This window comes from Panicum virgatum, chromosome 3K (assembly GCF_016808335.1).
Source record: "Panicum virgatum strain AP13 chromosome 3K, P.virgatum_v5, whole genome shotgun sequence".
In the NCBI taxonomy this organism is placed as follows: domain Eukaryota; kingdom Viridiplantae; phylum Streptophyta; class Magnoliopsida; order Poales; family Poaceae; genus Panicum; species Panicum virgatum.
The window spans coordinates 30,148,203-30,164,492 of NC_053138.1; the positions used below are offsets into that span (position 1 = coordinate 30,148,203).

Genomic DNA, 16,290 nt, shown 5'->3' on the forward strand with positions numbered 1-16,290 from the left:
ACATAAACCGAGCAATCATATACGTGCCAGGATCAAGTCACACATATATACAACAGAATGAACAATATATCACAGCACATATCACGTAAAAAGATATAATAAAGTGAGTACAAATGTTATTTATTACATTAATGACAAAAATGTCTGATACAGCGGAAGCGAAGTACAAATATGATAAAAACTCTCCGAAGCTGAGCAGGGCACCACAGGGACGTCGACTGGGAGACGAACGCCTAGAAGTCCTCGTACTCCTGGTAGCTCTGAGTGAACTCCCTCGCCTCGGCAGGAACTGAGCAGTAGTAGAGTGTCCCCAAGAGGAAAAAGAGTAGAGTAGGCAAGAGTGAGTACACAACTTGTACTCAACAAGTATAACTCAAACTATGAGGTTCTAAGGTTGGCTAACTGACTGCATTAGATTTTAAGTCTTGGTAAAATTTTATTAAAGCTATTTACTACAAGTTGATGAATTACCATAAACCCAGTTACATAGTAATTAATCAAAATTAATCATGTTACTACTGAGAACCATACCAAACCAAGCCACCCGGGGAAACCTGCCTCGTCGAAGGAAGATAACCCCACTAATCAAAAGGAGGATCTGGGCCACTCATGACCGTGAGCATGGCTAGTATACCAGTTTTACACTCTGCAGAGGTTGCACATCTTTACCCACAAGTCGTGAGCTACGCTAGTTGTTCATCACACTTCCTAAGGTGAGATGGCTAGCAAGCACACTACGAGGCCGTTACAAAGAATCTCGTTGGTAAGGCATAACCACGAAGAGTTAGATCGGCGATGATGGGGCCCACCTCACGGGGGTACAAGCACAGGTGCGCAAACCAAGCACAGACCAAGCCGGAGGAGCAGGGACCATTGAAGCTTACCACCCTTTGCCCCGCAGGTAAGTTACTCCAAACCAAAAAGACCTAATTAGTAAGCCAAGACCGTCCCATTCCAGTATTGTGGTAGCGCTGTTGTCCCAGGTTATCGCTCTATGAACCGGTCCTTATGGAGAGTGGCCAACCAAGCACTAAGCACCGTGCTGGCCCCCTAAACCATGTTTCTAACGAAACATATTTTAACGAGACGTGAGCCACTCAAGCCAACACAGAGGGTCACTCTCAGAATTAAGTTGCATATACCATTAATCAAATTAATTAAAAAGGACCAAGTGTGTTATAGCGCGGCACCTAGCACAAGTAACCAAAATGCAACCCAAGGTAATTATATAAAGGATAAATGTGGCTAGGAAATCCTTATAGGCATACAGTATTAATATGCAGTATGAAAATGTATTTAAAGTGATAGGTGGTGTTCAAGTTATACTTGCCTTCCTCGTACTGCTCCTGCTGCTGCTCAAACTGGTCTTAAGACGGCTGCTCTGGGTACTGGTACTGGGGCTCCTCAGATGGATCACAGTCTACTCACGAACACATGGCCAAAAGCAAGGCACACAATAAGCATACAAGCAAACACTAACAAAAGCTAAGAAACAGTATATCAATACATAAAAATAGCACACTAAACTAGTCTAAAACTATTCTACGTGTTACAACGATCGTGTGGACATATAGAACGCCTAAAACAGAGCTAGAATGTGAAATCTATAGCTAAAACAAGTTCTAGGGGCTTATCTGCGAGAAAAACTAAGTTTCTGGGGGTTTTCTGCAAAAACCGAGGGTCTAAACATAATTAAACAACAACTCTGGGGTCTAACTTGCAAAAACAGCAGCCAAGGACGGTGGGTTCAAATTCTAAAGAGTTCAGGGGGCTGGGCGCTAATTTCTGGACTAAACTGCAATTTCTTTTGAATAGAGGTGGACTGCGGGTTGATATCGGGAAAGTCGGGGGTCTCTTTAGAAAAACTTCCAGTCGAAGGGGTATCTTTGAATCTGGGTGGTTGGATCTGGATCGGATGGCTCGGATTTGATGGGCTTTGGATCTAATCGTGGCCTCACACTCCTGATCGGACGGATTTAGCGGTTTGGGCGCGAGGGGCGGCGGAACACTGCCGGAGCAGAGCTCCGCGGTGGCGCTCGGCCGGAGAAGGCCATCCCGGCATTCCCGTCGCCGATTCGGGTCGTGGTTTGGCTCTGGAGCAAGCCCGGGGCATGCGTGATCTACTGGGACTACTAGCGCGGGGCTGCAGCGGGCGGAACGGAGCGCGTGGAGGTGGAGGCGGGACTGCGGCGGCTAACTCGCCGGCGAGCGGGCGTTCGGACACCTAAAGGGCACTACGTCCTGCAAAAACTAGCGCAACATAATAGGGAGATCTCGGGGGTGCTTACTGAGGGCCCAAAATGGCCGGAGCTGCAGCAAGGTCCGGTCGGCGACGAGGACCGGAGGCGTGGTCAGGGCGGAGCTCGCGGACAGGGCGGTGTGGTGGTCCTCCTGGCTTCTGGATCCCGCGGTTCGACTCATGATGTTGCTGCGAGGATGCACACGGGGTTAGGGTGGCCGGAGCGTTGACGGCGGCATGGAATTGCCATGGCGGTCCGAGCTCACCTGAGATGCCCGCCTTGCGATTCCCGGCAACGTGGAGGGTCAGGGTCAAGGTTGGAACCTCGGTGGTGCTCCTGGGGTCGTGGCGTGGCTGCTGCGCTGCCCGGCCGGGACTCCGGTGCGGCGGAGCGGCGTGGTCGCGGAGGCGCAGGGGCTCTGCGCGGCGGAGCTGGACTGGTGCGGCGACTAGGGTTTGTGGCGGCCTTTGGTGTGGGGTGAGGGTGCAGGGGGGTCTGCTGGGGCCAATTAAAGGGCGAGAGCCGGGGATCGCGGGGTATAGTTGGGGAAGGGGACGGAGATTGCGGGCCGGAGATTGCGGGCGCGGACGTTGCACGGGCGGGGATCCGGAGGAAGGGGACGGGACTGAACCGTGGGCCCGTGTTGGCAGAGACACAGCGGCGCGCGCGTGTCGTGCGGGTGAAACGGGCCGAGCGGGGACGAGCTGCTGGCTGCGGAGTGTGGGCCGCATGCGGAGATGTGCTGGCTGTCTGGGTCGGGCCGAGCGGGAAAAGGGAGGGGAGGAGGGAAGCTGGGCCGCGCGGTGTTGGCGCTGGCTGGGCCTCGCGGGGAAAGAAGCGAGCCGGGCCGCGGAGAGGAAGTGGGCCGCGGGGAAAGAAGAAAAGGGAGAGGAGGCCGGGCCGGACTGGGCTTGGGTTTGGTTTGGGGGCTGGGTTTCCTTTCTATTTCTCCTTTTCTATTTTCTTATTCAAACTAACACACAACTAGGTGAATTCAAATTCAAATTTGAATTCACAACTAGCACTCAAACAATTAAATTAATGCACCAGCATGAATGCAACACCAACAATTAAACCTATGATAAAATTTTAATTACTTGAGGAACAAAATTGGATTATATGCCATACTAAACACAATAAACCTTACAAATTTAAATAAAGCCAATTAAATTTATTAATAAAAGCTGAAATTTAAATTAAGGTGTTACAGACCCTACCCCCTTATAGGAATCTCGTCCCCGAGATTCAGCTGGGCTGGCTAGCAAAGAGATCTGGATATGTCTTTCTTAGCTCACCTTCTGGTTCCCATGTAGCCTCAGCTTCACTGTGGTGACTCCACTGAACTCTGCACATCTTGATGCGCTTGTTCTGAGTAACCCTTTCTGATGTCTCCAGAATCTTCACCGGATGCTCAATATAAGTCAGATCTTCCTGCACATCTACTCCATCCAGTGGTGCCTGCTCCTCGGGTACTCGCAGACACTTCTTCAGCTGTGATATATGGAAGACATCGTGAACTCCTGAGAGGCTGGTGGGCAACTCCAGGCGATAAGCAACTTCGTCTTTCCTCTCTAGCACCTTGAATGGACCAACATACCGAGGTGCTAACTTCCCCTTGACGTTAAATCTGCGGATTCCTCTCATCGGAGACACCTTCAAGTACACATAATCACCAACACTGAATGTCAGATCTCTCCGTTTGCCATCTGCATAGCTCTTTTGCCTGCTCTGTGCAATCCTCAGATTTTCTCGCACAGCCTGTACCATTTGCTCTGCATCTTCTATAATGTCAGGGCCAAAGAGCTGCTTCTCACCAATCTGATCCCAATAGAGAGGAGTCCTGCATTTTCTGCCATACAATGCCTCGAAGGGGGACTTCTTCAAACTAGCCTGGTAGCTGTTGTTGTAGGAGAACTCAGCATACGACAGGCACTTATCCCAACTAGTACCATACTGAATGGCACAAGCTCTCAGCATATCTTCCAACATCTGGTTGGTTCTCTCCATCTGCCCATCTGTCTGAGGATGATAGGCGGTACTGAAACGCAGCTTCGTATCCAACGAATCATGGAGCTGCTCCCAGAACCGTGAAGTGAACTGAGATCCTCTGTCTGATATGATTTTCTTGGGCACACCATGCAAGCAGACAATCCGAGAGATATACAACTCTGCAAGTCTGGCACCGGAGTAAGTAGTGTTCACTGGGATGAAGTGAGCAACCTTCGTCAGACGATCCACTAGTACCCATATAGAGTTGTACCCTTTCTGAGTACGAGGCAATCCAACGATGAAGTCCATAGTGATTTCCTCATATTTCCACTCTGGAATCTTCAAAGGCTGTAACAGACCTGCTGGCCTCTGATGCTCAGCCTTGACACGCTGACAGGTGTCACAAATAGCCACGTACTCTGCCACTGAACGCTTCATCCCATACCACCAGAAATGTTCCTTGAGATCATAATACATCTTCGTGCTGCCCGGATGAATAGAATAAGCTGTATCATGAGCCTCACTCAGAATCAACTTCCAGAGATCCTTCACATCTGGCACACAGATCCGGTTCTTGTACCACAAGGTACCCTGATCATCCTCTCTAAAATGAGGAGCCTTGCCTTTCTTGAGCAATTCACGGATCTCCTGCAGCTTCTCATCTTCTTTCTGATGCTGCCTGATCTCTGCCTCTAGATTGGGTACTGCCTCGAATGCTACACTCGAAGTATGATGCAAGAAACCCAAACTCAACTGCTCAAACTCCTCGCATAACTCTGGAGGTATCTAGAAAGCAACGGCCATGTTGACATAGCTTCTTCTGCTCAGAGCATCTGCCACAACATTGGTCTTACCCGGATGATAGTGAATCTCCAGGTCATAGTCCTTGACTAACTCTAACCATCTCCTCTGCTGCATGTTCAGCTCATTCTGCGTGAAAATATACTTGAGGCTCTTGTGATTAGTGTAGATATCACACTGCTGCCCGTACAAGTAATGCCTCCAAATCTTCAGAGCATGCACAACTGCGGCTAACTCAAGATCATGAGTGGGATAGTTCAGCTCATGCCGACGTAACTGCCGCGAAGCATAAGCAATCACTCTGCCCTCCTGCATCAGAACACAACCAAGACCATCTTTCGAAGCATCACAGTACACCGTGAACGTCTTGCTCTGGTCTGGCAGAGTAAGGACTGGCGCCGTAGTCAACCTCTTCTTCAGCTCATCGAAGGCCATCTGACGCTCATCAGTCCATATAAATGCCGCATTCTTCTCTAGCAAGGAAGTCAAAGGCTTCGCGATCTTGGAGAAATTCTCATTGAACCTCCGATAATATCCTGCTAAGCCCAAGAATGACCGGACTTCCTTCACCGTCTGCGGTGTCTCCCACTCGAGCACATCCTTCACCTTGCTCGGATCAACTGCAATACCTCCCTTGGAGTTGATATGACCGAGGAATGGAACCTCGTCAATCCAGAACTCGCACTTGCTGAACTTAGCATACAGCTGATGCTCCCTCAATCTCTGCAACACGAGCCTCATATGCTCTTCATGCTCTTCCTCTGCCTTGGAGAAGATCAGAATATCATCAATGAAGATCACCACGAAGACATCCAGATAATCCATGAAAACCATATTCATCAGATGCATGAAGAAAGCCGGGGCATTAGTCAAGCCGAAGGACATGACCGTGTACTCATATAGCCCGTACTTGCAAGTGAATGCTGTCTTCGGAATATCCTCAGGACGGATCCTCAGCTGAAAATAACCCAAACGCAGATCAATCTTCGAGAATATACGAGCACCACGAAGCAGATCGAAGAGATTCTCAATATGGGGCAGTGGATGCTTGTTCTTGATGGTAACTGCATTCAGCTCCCGATAATCGACACACATTCTCTTCGAGCCATCCTTCTTATCTAATAGCAACAATGGAAAAGCCCAAGGAGAGAAGCTGTGACGGATATAGCCCTTGGCTAGCAACTCATCAATAGTCTTCTTGACTTCCTCATGCTATATAGGTGCCATGCGGTAGGGCCGCTTTGCAATAGGAGCAGTGTCAGGCAAGAGATCAATAGAAAACTCGATGTCGCGTTTAGGCGGCATACCTGGCAAATCATCCGGAAAGACATCCGTGAATTCAGACACCATGCGAATACCGTCCGTGGGTCTAGCCTCCATCTGATGAAGAAATCCAGAAGGTTCCACTGCACTGATAGTAACCTCCTGACCGCTGGAAGCCGACAATAAGACTGTCCTCTGAGCACAATCTATCCGGACTCCCCACTTAGCAAGAGTCTCCATCCCCAGAATGACATCGATGCCCTTGGTGTCTAGCACCATCAGATCTGTACTAAACTCTACTCCCCTCAAGGATACACTAACTCTGGGGCAGAAAGTATGAGATCTCAACTGTCCTCCCGGTGAAGATACTAACAGGCACCTCTTTAATGTGCTAGTACGAATACCATGTTGCTCGATAAAAGACTGAGTAATGAAGGAATATGTAGCACCAGTATCGAAAAGCACTGTAGCTAGATATGAATTGACCATGAACGTACCAATAACCACGTTGGGAGCCTCGGCCGCTGACTCGGTAGTCACGTGGTTCACCCGACCCTGTACTGGCGCCCTGGGCTGAGCTGGGCGCCCCTGCTGTCCCGCCTGCGCCTTCCGGGGGCAAGAGTTGGCGTAGTGCCCCAGCTGGCCGCAGTGATAGCAGGTGCGAGGGTGTCCCTGAGCCTGCTATCCGGCAGGAGGAGCTGCCTGCCGTGGAACCTGAGGTGCTGGCGGAGCTGATGGAGCAGCACGAGCTGGAGGTGCCGGTAACCTCGGGCCCTGACCTGCCTGCTGCTGTCGAGGCGGGTACTGTTGCGGCCTCTGCTGGTACGCTGGGAGGCCGGTACTGCTGATGCTGGTACTGCTGGGGCGGCTGGAGGCAAGGACGGGTGTTGCTGCCGGAAGCAACGTGAACAATCTTCCTCTTCTTGTCCTCCATCTCCAGGCGCTTGCGCTCCGTGTTGAGCGCGCTGTCAACCAGATGGTTGAAGTCGTCGAAGCAGAGGTTGAGCAGCGCGTACTGGAGGTAGTCCTCAAGACCCTCCATGAAGTGCTCCTGCTTCTTGCGGTCATCCGCAACCTCGGCAGGGGCGTAGCGAGCAAGCTGCAGAAAATGATCACGATACTCCGTGACCGTCATAGTCCCCTGAAGTGAAAAAGACAGATATATATATCGAAGGATTAATTCATGACTCAGAAAGTTAGAACAAGGGGGTATTAGCTCAAAAGGAAATGATGAATGATTATATCTGAGATTACCTGCTTCAGTGCAAGGAACTCTTTCTGCTTCATCTTCATAACGCCTGCGGGGACGTTGTGGCTGCAAAACCGCTCCCGGAACTGGAGCCAGGTGAGAGCCTCGCGGTCCTGAACTGGGTGGGACTCCCACCAGTCCAAAGCTGCACCTCGCAGCTGTCCTGCTGCATACAAGACTCGCTCCAGATCATCGCACTGGGCGATGTCCAGCTGACGCTCCACTGCACGGAGCCAGTCGCCAGCCTGAAGAGGGTCGGATGTGTGAGAGAACGTCAGCGCGTGACCCCTCAGGAACTCAGCACGCCTGTCGCGGGTCTGCGGCGGTGGAGGAGGCGGAGGCTGAGTGTGAGCCTGCTGAAGTGCCTGAACAGTGTTGTTCAGGGTAGCCATCATCTGCATCTGGAGCTGGAAGTACTGCTCCGGAGTCAAAGGTGGAGGCATCGGGATCCCAGTACCCTGGTTGTTCTGCCCCTGATTGTTCTGCCCCTGCTAGTCAGAACCACGCCTGGTGTTCACCATCTGATTTTTGGACAAAAGATTTCATGAGTAAGGATATGGTAGAATTAAATTCAGATGGATACGATATTTTTCTACAAGAAAGACTTAGACATGATAAAGTAGACAGGATAGAGTGGACGGTTTTACCCCCAACGATCTAACTCATTTTATTATTTAATTAACTTTAACTTAATACTGATTTTCATTAAACAAATTTAACTACTAGACTATGCAATCAACCAAAAATCCAAATCAAACATGTAGCATAATAACAAGCATACAAATTTCACAAGTTAGCCGAGTTTAACACACGACTCGACACAACGCATCGCAAAACGTGCTATCGTATTACTATAAAAGGGTCACCTAGCTCATACTCATGGTGGTCAGATGACTGATTTCAGGCTAGAATCTACGAAAACTATTCTATAGAAAGAGAAATCAAGGCAAGACGAGTAAAAGTATTGGAATTCAAGGGGTATAATAGTAAAATAGTTTCAGCAGACAAGGATTGGAGAGAAGAAGTCCTAAAACTCGACCAATTCTATCGAGGCTTTTGTCCTACAGTCGATACAGCTCTGATACCACTCTGTAACACGCGGTTTATAAAGGACATAAACCGAGCAATCATATACGTGCCAGGATCAAGTCACATGTATATACAACAGAATGAACAATATATCACAGCACATATCATGTAAAAAGATATAATAAAGCGAGTACGAATGTTATTTATTACATTAATGACAAAAATTTCTGATACAGCGGAAGCGAAGTACAAATACGATAAAAACTCTCCGAAGCTGAGCAGGGCGCCACAGGGACGTCGACTGGGAGACGAACGCCTAGAAGTCCTCGTACTCCTGGTAGCTCTGAGTGAACTCCCTCGCCTCGGCAGGAACTGAGCAGTAGTAGAGTGTCCCCAAGAGGAAAAAGAGTAGAGTAGGAAAGAGTGAGTACACAACTTGTACTCAACAAGTATAACACAAACTATGAGGCTCTAAGGTTGGCTGACTGACTGCATTAGCTTTTAAGTCTTGGCAAAATTTTATTAAAGCTATTTACTACAAGTTGATGAATTACCATAAACTCAGTTACATAGTAATTAATCAAAATTAATCATGTTACTACTGAAAACCATACCAAACCAAGCCACCCGGGGAAACCTGCCTCGTCAAAGGAAGATAACCCCACTAATCAAAAGGAGGATCTGGGCCGCTCATGACCATGAGCACGGCTTGTATACCAGTTTTACACTCTGCAGAGCTTGCACATCTTTACCCACAAGTCGTGAGCTACGCTAGTTGTTCATAACACTTCCTTGGGTGAGATGGCTAGCAAGCACACTACGAGGCCGTTACAAAGAATCTCGTTGGTAAGGCATAACCGCGAAGAGTTAGATCGGCGATGATGGGGCCCACCTCACGGGGGTGCAAGCACAGGTGCGCAAACCAAGCACAGACCAAGCCGGAGGAGTAGGGACCATTGAAGCTTACCACCCTTTGCCCCGCAGGTAAGTTACTCCAAACCAAAAAGACCTAATTAGTAAGCCAAAACCGTCCCATTCCAGTCTTGTGGTAGCGTTGTTGTCCCAGGTTGTCGCTCTATGAACCGGTCCTTATGGAGAGTGGCCAACCAAGCACTAAGCACCGTGCTGGCCCCCTAAACCATGTTTCTAACAAAACATATTTTAACGAGACGTGAGCCACTCAAGCCAACACAGAGGGTCACTCTCAGAATTAAGTTGCATATACCATTAATCAAATTAATTAAAAAGGACCAAGTGTGTTATAGCGCGGCACCTAGCACAACTAACCAAAATGCAACCCAAGGTAATTATATAAAGGACAAATGTGGCTAGGAAATCCTTATAGGCATACAGTATTAATATGCAGTATGAAAATGTATTTAAAGTGATAGGTGGTGTTCATGTTATACTTGCCTTCCTCGTGCTGCTCCTACTGCTGCTCAAACTAGTCGGAAGACGGCTGCTCCGGGTATTGGTACTGGGGCTCCTCAGATGGATCATCGTCTACTCACGAACACATGGCCAAAAGCAAGGCACACAATAAGCATACAAGCAAACACTAACAAAAGCTAAGAAATAGTACATCAATACATAAAAACAGCACACTAAACTAGTCTAAAACTACTCTACGCGTTACAACGATCGCGTGGACATATAGAACACCTAAAACGGATCTAGAACGTGAAATCTAGAGCTAAAACTAAGTAATGAAACAACAACTCTAGGGTCTAACTTGCAAAAATAGCAGCCAAGGACGGCGGGTTCAAATTCTAAAGAGTTCAGGGGGCTGGGCGCTAATTTCTGGACTAAACTGCAATTTCTTTTGAATAGAGGTGGACTGCGGGTTGATATCGGGAAAGTCGGGGGTCTCTTTAGAAAAACTTCCAGTCGAAGGGGTATCTTTGAATCTGGGCGGTTGGATCTGGATCGGATGGCTCGGATTTGATGGGCTTTCGATCTAATCGTGGCCGCACACTCCTGATCGGACGGATTTAGCGGTTTGGGCGTGAGGGGCGGCGGAACACTGCCGGAGCAGAGCTCCGCGGCGGCGCTCGGCCGGAGAAGGCCATCCTGGCGTTCCCGTGGCCGATTTGGGTCGCGGTTTGGCTCTGGAGCAAGCCCGGGGCACGCGTGATCTACTGGGACTACTAGCGCAGGGTGCAGCGGGCGGAACGGAGCGCGCGGAGGTGGAGGCGGCACTGCGGCGGCGAACTCGCCGGCAAGCGGGCGTTCGGACACCTAAAGGGCGCTACGTCCTGCAAAAACTAGCGCAACAGAATAGGGAGATCTCGGGGGTGCTTACCGAGGGCCCAAAATGGCCGGAGCTGCAGCGAGGGGCGGTCGGCGACGAGGACCGGCGGCGTGGTCAGGGCGGAGCTTGCGGACAGGGCGGTGTGGTGGTCCTTCTGGCTTCTAGATCCCGCGGTTCGACTCGTGATGTTGCTGCGAGGATGCACACAGGGTTAGGGCGGCCGGAGCGTTGACGGCGGCGTGGAATTGCCATGGCGGTCTGAGCTCACCTGAGCTGCCCGCCTTGCGATTTCCGGCAACGCAGAGGGTCGGGGTCGAGGTTGGAACATCGGTGGTGCTCCTGGGGTCGTGGCAAGGCTGCTGCGCGGCCCGGCCGGGACTCCGGTGCGGCGGTGCAGCGTGGTCGCGGTGGCGCAAGGGCTCCGCGCGGCGGAGCTGGACTGGTGCGGCGACTAGGGTTTGTGGCGGCCTTTGGCGTGGGGTGAGGGTGCAGGGGGGTCTGCTGGGGCCAATTAAAGGGCGAGCGTCGGGGATCGCGAGGTATAGTTGCAGAAGGGGATCCCCTGCCGCTGCGCCGGAGATTGCGGGTGTGGACGTTGCGCGGGCGGGGATCCGGAGGAAGGGGACGGGACTGAACTATGGGCCCGTGTTGGCAGAGACACAGCGGCGCGCGCGTGTTGTGCGGGTGAAACGGGCCGAGCGGGGACGAGTTGCTGGCTGCGGAGTGTGGGCCGCGTGCGGAGATGTGCTGGCTATCTGGGTCGGGCCGAGCGGGAAAAGGGAGGGGAGGAGGGAAGCTGGGCCGCGCGGTGTTGGTTGGCGCTGGCTGGGCCTCGCGGGGAAAGAAGCAAGCCGGGCCGCGGGGACGAAGTGGGCCGCGGGGAAAGAAGAGAGGGGAGAGGAGGCCAGGCCGGACTGGGCTTGGGTTTGGTTTGGGTGCTGGGTTTCCTTTCTATTTCTCATTTTCTATTTTCTAATTCAAACTAACACACAACTAGGTGAATTCAAATTCAAATTTGAATTCACAACTAGCACTCAAACAATTAAATTAATGCACCAGCATGAATGCAACACCAACAATTAAACCTATGATAAAATTTTAATTACTTGAGGAACAAAATTGGATTATATGCCATACTAAACACAATAACCCTTAGAAATTTAAATAAAATTTATTAATAAAAGCTGAAATTTAAATTAGGGTGTTACACACCACTTTCGGGGCGAGCTCTACACCGAGTTCAACACGCAGGGGGTGCGGAGGCCCGTCCATGGTGGGGGCCTGACGCTTCAGCTGCGGGTGTCAAGGAAGGACCTCTACATTCCCCGCAAAATGACAACTAACAATAGCGAGTGGGACCGAGGGTGGTTCTACCTTTGCAACAATGACGGGCAGCTCCCGGCATAGACCGGGAAGGTGCTACTGGAGAAGCCGGATGCCTGGTCATATGGGGTATCGCCCCTCGAGCGCCAGGAGAGGCTCAAAGTGTACACCGACGCCCTGCGCCGTCTGGCGAACAAGGGGCTGACCGCGGCCATCGTCATTGCGCGCTTTCATCAACGGAGGGTGCTTCCTCTCATGGAGAGGAAGCTCCCTCTCTTTGGGATGACGGAGGACGCCCCGTTCGAGGGTACCCGGATGGCGACGAAGCTGCTTTCTCAGGAGGTTGCTTCGCAGAGAGCCATCCGGGCGGTGTCCCACCCCGCGGGTGGCCACGGGGATCTATGGAGGCTCCCAATGTGCCCCGACAAGGGGTATATCCAAGTGGGCAGGGGGTGAGCCGCAAGGGATACCCCTCTGTCCCTCCGCTCCCCGAGGTCCGAGCCGTGAACTGTGAGTTCACGGAAAGGAAGAAGGAACAAAAAGACGCGGAGAAGAGGCGTCGTGACCAGAAGAGGGACGAGAAAGAGGCCAGGGACAAGGAGAACCGAGTGCGGGAGAAAGAGGGCAAGGCCCATCCCGATGCCCGACTCCAGGCCGGAGCCGGAGTCTTCGTCCTCGGCAGTGGCGGGCCAAGTCGATTACTCGATGTGGCCCGAATCCGACACAGAGAGGGCCGAGGGCCGGTCTCCGGGCCAGCGTGGAGCCAGCATCGAGACCCGGGTCCAGGTCGAGGGCGAGGACATGCGCATGCAGTCGACGGCCGAGGGATCGCCCACATAGCCGGACGCGGGGACCCTCAAACGAACGTCACCACCGAGGGGCTAAACCGGCCCTGGCGTGACATCCAGTGGTTGCTCGGTGGGAGCCAGCGGGTCGTCGCGGGCCCCGAAGAGTGGCTCGAAGAAGCGCAAGCTCGACGCCACATCAGGGTGCGTTTTCCTCCGCTTGTTTTCTGCTTTCTCGCGTGCTATTTCTCCCTGGCTTTGACGCCTTCCTCCCTCGGCTCAGCATGAGAGTCCCTACCGCCCGGACCACCCTGCTGGCGCCCACCATGGCCCTCAAGACGGGGAGGTTCGCGATGCCGAGTACGGCGCCGCAGCCCCCGAGCGGGGGGCCTCGAATAATGTACGGGCCTTGCCGCAACCCCCGAGTAGGTGCCAGGCTTTAGGACTTCCGCGATAATGTACGGGCCTTGCCACAGCAGGGTGAGCTTGTGGCGCCCTCGGTTGTCTTGCCGGAGTCTCAACTCCAGGTCTCCCTTGTTGAGGTCTCAGCGTCGAACCTTCTGAGCCTGATATCATCGCAGGGACTGCTGGTAGCGTTGTTGACGCTCACTAACGATCATTTCCAGGCGTCAACTTGATCAGAAAATCAGGAGAGTTTGTATTTCTTACATGCATCCTTATCCAATAAAGTCCCTAAACCACACTTTACCTTTTAGAATATGCAAGTTGTGTTTTCAAGCTAATATGCAGGTTACAAGCACACTTTGGCACGGCATAAAATGACAAAAATTATCAGAGCGTCGATTCAGGCTCAAATGGACCAAAAGTGATGCAAGAACCCAATTCAAACAAGTCAAGACAGTCCAACCCCAACGCGGATCAGACAAAGAGGCCCAAGACAGCCCACCAGAAGAAGTTGGGGGTGGTTGGTGGCCCGGGCAGGCCGACCGACCTACCTGGTCGGCCGACCTGGCCCGTGGGCCCCACCGCCTCAACCACAGCACGTGGCGCTTCCCCATTGGTCCCCTATGTCGGTTGTGCTGGCTTCACCCCATGGCTCCCTGCTATAAATACAAGGGGGTGGAGAATAGAACACACACACACCCCACTCACCTCTCCTCTCTTGCATTCCTTGCATAGTCTTTAGGCTTAGTGGAGTTTAGGAGAAGTCTAGGAGTCATCGAGTCACCGGAGTTGCTCGAGAGTCTGGTATGGGTTCATCTCTAGCTCTCTCTCTTGTAATATTCGGTCGTTTGTAATAGAATTAGACTATGGTTACCAATATCTGCTTGAAGTATGTTCTGAGTTATCGGATATATGCTTCTTGATATGGTTGTGTTATCATTCCATGCTTGCATTGTATGATCGCCCTGTGTTGGAGATGGTTAGTCTTTTGTTCTTAGAACTCTATCAACTGCTCCAGTATTCGTATGATTGCTCTAGTGTGATGTCTGTCCATCCGAATGGTGGGGGCTCCGCGCGGGACACTAGAGTATCCCTTACTAGTGTAGACATGGTGTCTAGATTAGCTAAGTGTTGCTGGATGTCAACTATACCCATGGTTTGTAGAGGTAGCCGGCAGGTGGTGACAGCCATGTCCAAGCCTTTTAGTAATCATCCACGTTCGGTATAGGGAGTAGGAGGTACATAAAGTCGCAGGGGTGTACGGGCTCCTCCCGTCGCTTCGATAGCGATCTCCCTGTTGTGTAGTTTAATCTCTGACGAGCTAACCAATGAGAAAGTGTAGATATAGCTAGCCTAGCACAGCTGACTCGAGCTCTGACTTTTACCTTGCTCCTGGCCTAAAGCATCTTTTATCTTTCTTTTATCTTTTATTTATCCAAGAGGGTAGTTTGTGTGTGTGTGTCACACTATCTCCTACCATGTTATTATCTTACCCCTGTTTATGCATGAGAATATTCAATCTAGATAGAGTTCACCCACTAATCTATTTATTCTCTCACTCACCGCCTTCCCTGCGGAAATATAAATGACACTCCGGTATACTCCCGGGTAAAATGATACAGCGGTATTCCATACGCTTGCAGATTTATTTGTGGTTCATGAAATACTGCCGCCCCAAATTAGCGTCTGCGGGCGTCATCGCTGGTGTCGTTGGTAGGCGCCAACAAGCATTTTTGGCGCCGTTGCCGGGGAAGGCACAGAGTGAAATATATAGATAAAGTTGTGAACAAAATCGAAATTGGTATTCGCTTGCTAAATAGGCTAAATTGGCTTTGTTTTCTTGTCTTTGTTGATGTGAAAACAGGATAGTGTATGACCAGTTTTGACCTGCCGCAAAACTTTCATTCCAATCTAGAGTCACTTTTGAGAAGAGTTCGACCCCGTATCGTACCTCCTCAGATCTCACTCTCGGCAGTCGATCCAGTCATCGCATTGTCGTCAGCTCCTAGAGCTATGGCCCAGAAGACACTCCATGATTACTCGGCTCCGTCTGCTAACCAGGTCCCTACTGGGCCCGAGGTTAACACCGGAGGAGAAAATTTTGAGATCAAGACAGGTCTCATTACGATGGTGCAGGCCAGCCCATTCTGTAGCAAGGCCAATGAGGATGCCAGCGCTCATCTCCAGCAGTTTTTGGAGCTCTGCAGTACTTTTGTTATCAAGGGTGTATCGCAAGATGCTATTCGGCTCTGTCTGTTTCCGTTCTCTCTCTTGGGGGAGCGAAGCAATGGTTTTATGCTAACAAGGCTACTGTGGATACTTGGGACAAATGTGCCAAGGAGTTCCTCTCGAAGTTTTTCCCGACAGGCAAAACCAATGCTCTTCGTGGTCGGATTTCGAACTTCCAACAGGCATCAAATGAGTCAATTCCGGAAGCTTGGGAGAGGCTTTAGGAGTACATTCTAGCGTGTCTGCACCATAGAATGGATAATTGGCTCATTCTACAGAACTTCTACAATGGGTTGACACAATCATCCCGTGATCATATGGATGCCGCTGCGGGTGGAGCTTTCTTCTCGCTAACCATTGAAAGAGCTACATCATTAATCGGGAAGATGGTTTCCAACCAAGGTTGGAGCGATGATCGCCTCCAACCATGCCAGTGAGGTATGCACTCCGTTAAGGAGGCCAACATGCTCGCTATGAAGATTGATGTCCTCCTCATGAAATTTGAGGATTATTCCCAAGATAAGGCTCAATTGCAAACACTTCAAGCCTTAGAAACTCGCATGACATGCGAGATATGAGGGAATGTTGGACATTCGGGCGATAATTGCCCAGAAACCCAAGAAGAAGCTTTATTCCTCAATGGCAATAATGGGTTTCGTCCACAAGGAGGTCAGGGGTGGAATCAACCACGCCCATACTACCAAGGAGGTAATGGGAATTCGAATT

At 50.9% G+C, this 16,290-nt stretch overlaps 1 non-coding gene across 1 annotated transcript; it reads right to left on the minus strand.

Moving 5' to 3' along the window:
• Window positions 1–15,713: 15,713 nt before the first annotated feature.
• Window positions 15,714–15,820, minus strand: LOC120701635. The gene has a single exon (XR_005686200.1). It is a non-coding gene; the product is annotated as a small nucleolar RNA R71 (small nucleolar RNA).
• Window positions 15,821–16,290: the final 470 nt, after the last annotated feature.